The 5,514-nt window shown below is 42.9% G+C and overlaps 1 long non-coding RNA gene across 1 annotated transcript; it reads left to right on the plus strand.

The window, feature by feature from the left end:
- Positions 1–4,127: 4,127 nt before the first annotated feature.
- LOC134480262 (uncharacterized) lies at positions 4,128–5,218 on the plus strand. Its single transcript, XR_010054641.1, has 2 exons — positions 4,128–4,235; positions 4,999–5,218. It is a non-coding gene; the product is annotated as an uncharacterized LOC134480262 (long non-coding RNA).
- Positions 5,219–5,514: the final 296 nt, after the last annotated feature.

Below are 5,514 nucleotides of genomic sequence, written 5' to 3' on the forward strand. Positions count from 1 at the left end.
CACTACCTAAAGACTATACATGGACTGACCCTGGACTCTGTCCCCATAGGTAGCAATGAATATCCTAGTAAGAGCACCAGTGGAAGGGGAAGCCCTGGGTCCTGCTAAGACTGAACCCCCAGTGAACTAGACTATGCGGGGAGGGTGGCAATGGGGGGAGGTTTGGGAGGGGAACACACATAAGGAATGGGAGGGGGGAGAAAAAAAAAAGAATGTGTTGAGACAAATAAGAGAGGGGGCTCCACTTGGAACTGGACGAATGATGCAAAGACTGCTGGCCAGCATAAAACAGGAAGCTTCATGTTTGTTGAGACCTAGGCTTAAAGGACTAAGTTAGATAATGACTGGACAAAACTGCATGTCATGAACTGGCCTCCCCGCATGCTCCCTAAGATGCAGGTCAGCACAGCAATGCACCTTTCTTGGTGAGAATTGGGGATATATACGGATAACTTTGTTCTTGAAGTCTCAAATCTCTCATGCCTACCCTCAGCCTTTGAGAAACCTTTTCCACATCCTTGCTCTTCTAACCAGCTTCAGGTTGTAAGGCCCAGTTATGAACTCTCAGGGGCACTCAAATAAGACAGGATTGACATACTCATACACAGGCTCTGTAGTTACCCAAGATCTATGAAGCATGAAGTCACCATCTTCATATACAGGGACATGAGGGGAGGAAGAACAAAAGCCACCACAAATGACAATGAGAACCATTTCTTTGGCATTTCCACCAGGCTCTCCTCCTTGAAAACTACTTACTTCCTGAGTCTCACACGATCCTGAAAATAAAATGAGCTCCAGGCTTTTGCTTCATCCCTCAAAGCCCTGTTCTAGTCTAAAGAGGGGCTCCCACATAGCACCCTACATACATAATGGCATGTAGTGCTGTGATGTGTGATCAACCTATCTCCCTTAATGAAGTGCAGATTCTCGAAGAGCAGGAGCATTTTCTTTCCAAACATGCAGTTTCTTGAAAAGGGGCTATCTCCACAAAAAGCCTTGTAAACCATTACATGAATGAACACTTGGATGAGACCTAGGTCAGGACATGGATCAGTCAATAGACAGTTACATTGGTTTGTCTATGATTATGGTAAGACATGAGGACAACCTGACCCTGAGGCCTAACCCTACCTGCTGTTGCTTGGCTCTGGGGTCACAGATGTTCATTCCGGCCTCTTCACAGAGCTTCTTTGCCTCCACAGAGGATGCTGGCAGTTCAGTCTGCTCCACCAGCAGTTTTCTCTTCTCATTCAGCAAAATCTGTATATTGTTCTCCAATTGAGCTTGTTCACGCAGGAGCTGGGATTGCCTGATGCTGAACCACAAACAAAAAATGGTAAATCCCAGCCAGCTTCTATTTGCCTGTCACTCCTGCAAGTACAATCATCCCTTCAAGGGTCCTCATCCTCAGAAATCCCCAGAATAGAGCCACACTATTCAAGTTAGCACCAATTAGAGGAGGTCAAATCCAGAATCCACATTCCACATGAATCAACGTACTTCTGAAAATCCTGACACTAAGACGGTTTATATAAATCAAGGAAGAAGACATGGTCCATAAGGGAGCTCGTATGTCCATGGTATGGTGAAACCATCTTCACGTTGTGGGGAAAGCCCCTCTGAGGGGTAGTTGAAGACCCAATAGCTATACAATCTTTCCCTGTGTTTCTCATGGATCACAGATCTTTAAATCTCCTGTCAGAGTCCTAGAGATTCAGAGTTGATTGATATTCCCATCATGGTGCAAACCTTTTCTATCTAGAGGATCTTTAACGGGGAAAATAACAATTGGAGTGTCTTCTACACCCTTCACATGTACGACAACTGAGTCCAAGAGCTACAAATCCAAGACCCTTGACAGGAGGCAGGCTTCTTGTTAAGAGTCAGACACTACAGAACCAGAGCCCTGACTTTTGTTCAAAGTCATACAGGACAGAAGCATTCCGTGCCTAGTGCTGGGTTCTCATCTCTGTCAGCGACTCACCGGTAGGAACTGTTCACTTGTATGAGCTCCTTGTATCTCTCCATGGCATCACTTATTGAGTTGGTCATCATTTGCCTAGCCATCATTCTCATCTCATGTTCGGATTGAAGGACTGGCAATTCGACATGCAGCCTGGGTTAGGTCATGGCCAAAGGAACAAATAATGTTTTGAACTCACGATTTCAGAATTAGGTGAAATGTAAATAAAAATATATAATAAAATGTATAATATATAATAATATATAAATATAATATAAAAATATATAATAAAAAATTTCAAAAAGATGACATTTCTCTTGTTTTGAAAGCAGGTATACTCAATCCTTGGTTTCTATAATTACATGAATTCCCAGAGGCATAACTAAGTTTGACCAGGAAGAGGATTTATAGCACCTCCTCCCCTCGGGAGAGTCCTGGGTGCCACCAAGGTATACAGAAGGAGCAAAGTGCTCTCTTGATCAGTGTGGGCCTCCACGTACTCATCACTATCATGACCTGCAAAGTGTTGATCAAACAAATCCTCAGACCCCATCAAAGGTCCCAGACGTCCTGATCCTGAGTAAACACCACATATACTTCCACATACATACATACCAACCCATATCCAAACACATTTAGAATGCCAACTACATCCATGGAGGTGCCATAGAATCAGTGTATAATGAACAAATTCAGAGGAAAGAGTGATGCCGTGCAGGCATTTCATTCACACACACAGTTGCAGCAAGTGTGACCAGGTCCTTCCAGCTGCTGACAGAACCAATGCTAATCCAAGAGGCTCGGGGTCAAGTACAAAAGAGGTTGACCCTAAACACACAGCACCTAGCTTATCTCACAAGCAAATGCCTGCCAAATCTCCTTAAAATCCAGGATGAGAGGTGAAACTTTCTCGTGCTATGAGTAAATCTTGAGGTAGAAGAGAGAGAGCGCAAGACAGTGAACAGGTTACTGGGCATAATGACTACCTGTGGTCCCACTCATCATAGATATAAAGATCCAGGATTTGATAAAGTTCATCCCTCTCGAATTGACACTTCTGGATTTCAAATTTGAGTTCCTCCAGTTCCTTTAGACACTCCTCTTGCTTAATGATGACATTTTGGGATGATGCCTCCCTACCGAAACCTGTAGACAGATAAACCCAAGTGAATTTGCATATTTGAACCAATGGGCAGAATAGATCATTCTGAATCCGAAAAGGAGGTTGAGGAAGGGGAAATGGTAGAGACTGGGTTAATCCCTGAAGGAGCAGAAAAGCTTTCTTAAAGGTTGATTCTTAAGCTATGTCCCTCTTCCCAACCTCTAATGCCATACACGTGCCACACTCACTATTACACAACCCCCGGCAGTGAAAGTTATAATCTGACTGAGACATAAACAACTGCGACATTGTTATCTCATATCAGATGTGGTGCAGATAATCCTGAAGTTCATAATGACTTCATAATGCTTAGCACCATCAAGCTCTAACCAAGTGTGGTCCAGCCCAAAGTGTCTGAGTACTCAATTCATGACTAGGTGTGCATCCTTCTTTGTTCTTGCCATCAGATACTTATGTAACCTACAGTAATCTAGAGGATGAAGTGCTTCAACTCCCAAACATGGATGGTCACATTGTTAATCTCACAGTGCCTCTTCCTGCCAATCATTGACACTCACAGTTAAAAAGCTTCAAGAAAAGACACTGAAGTCTTACAACTTTCTGGCTTTCTCTCAAATTAAAGATCAGGAACTCCTGACTCTTGGTTTGCCTTTGAAAAATCCCAAGGCTCCTGATTGTAAGGCCTAGTCTTAGAAGGCACATCTCAAACCTACCTCCTTGAGGATGTTCCCCAACTCTGCCCACGACTCACCAAGCCTTCCCCAGAATGATTTCCTCCTTCCTGTTTCACTAGAGAGGGGGTCAGCTTCCCTCTGACCTGGTGCGGTCTCTCCTTGATCAACACTTTCCTTCCGAAATAGCCTGAGCAGCTGGCGAAACATGCCTGCTTGTGAACCCAAAGGGAACTGAAGTAATATCCCAAAGGCAGTTGGTGTCACCACAACACTGGTGACATCACAGAAGATTCTAGGGATCTCTTAGATACAATAGAGTGTCCAGTGAAGGGCTTACTGGTGATGTCACTGGAAAATTCTATGGCCTACCTACTAACCAGCTCTCCCCACACTGATGAATTTATGTGGGGACCCTTTCCTCCAGTCTCCCATGTGTCACTGGGAATACCATTTGGCAACCTCTATTTCAAAGGTAGATATGTCTCTCTGCTTCATTAGAAGTCAACAATGCTTTTGCTGGGGAGGGTTGCTTACAACCCTGAATTGGAGAACAGATTTTTCTTAGCACCCAAATCTCTAGGGACCAAGGAGGAGGGAGATTTTTCTTAAAAGTAAATCTACTACTCGAGAGAATGCATGTTACACACATTTCGATTCCTAAGCTTTTCCCTTTTTCTAGAGGCCAATATATTTCTTCTATACCTCTGAGTGTATAAAACCTGGAAATATGTGCTTATTGTGCAGTCCTTGAAAGCCGACATTGTTTCCATTTACATATCCATGTATTTCACAAAATCAATGGTCTATAATCCTATTTTTTTGCAATAAAAACTCCTTTTACTTGGGAACATAGGGTCCAACTACAGGGCATATATAAAATAATAAATTTCTGTGCGTTTTATATATTATGTAGGACATCCTCCCTTTCTCAAATATAACAAGACAATTAAATTGGACATCAGTGAGCAAAGGTCAACCTGGACCTTGTGTTACTACATTGTAACTATATAGCCATCACTTCTCCAATATCATTATTCGTGAATAGACAAGTCTAGGCATGAGAATGTTGGGGACTACACCATGATCTTTTACTTGTAGCAAACAGAAGAATCAGGAGGATGGGAAGGGAGTGGAATGGCCTGAGTTCAGGTTGAACCTCAATTTTAATGGGTCCATACGTTCAGGCGGGAGTCTATTTGGCATTGTGATATATGGATTCTGTCTTCTTCTCATAGGTGTTATAATAATTCAACATGAATGTGTGCTATAATGCCACCCCACCTCAGAGATGTAAGAGTGAAAATCATGTCTGACCTTTCTGGGAAGAACTCTGCCTTTTACTACCATCTGGAGTTATACAACATCACTATACAAAGCTCAGAAGAGAGGGGTGCAGATGTGCAGGCCTTAGAAGTTGAGGATCTTTTCTTCTAATTAAGGCACTTGTTTTTCCTATGTAATTTTTCCCTTGCTCTTTTACTAATAGTGGCTGACTTCTTTCCTGGCCTGAGGTAAACTGGAGTCCAATCTTTGGATTACCGAACCTTCTATTTTTGAGATGACAGGCCCACCAAGGGTCCTACTGCATACAGAAGGTATGAATAAGTCTCAGGGGCTGGAGTAAGTTAAAAACGTCTGTGACAACAAAGAACTGACTAAGAAAACAAGAGCCCAGCTGCTCCTCAAGATCACAGTTGTATGATAGTAAGAAAATGTGAATAGGGCATCGGGTGAAAAGATAAATTAATTAG

Source organism: Rattus norvegicus, chromosome 9 (genome assembly GCF_036323735.1).
Source record: "Rattus norvegicus strain BN/NHsdMcwi chromosome 9, GRCr8, whole genome shotgun sequence".
Lineage (NCBI taxonomy): Eukaryota > Metazoa > Chordata > Mammalia > Rodentia > Muridae > Rattus > Rattus norvegicus.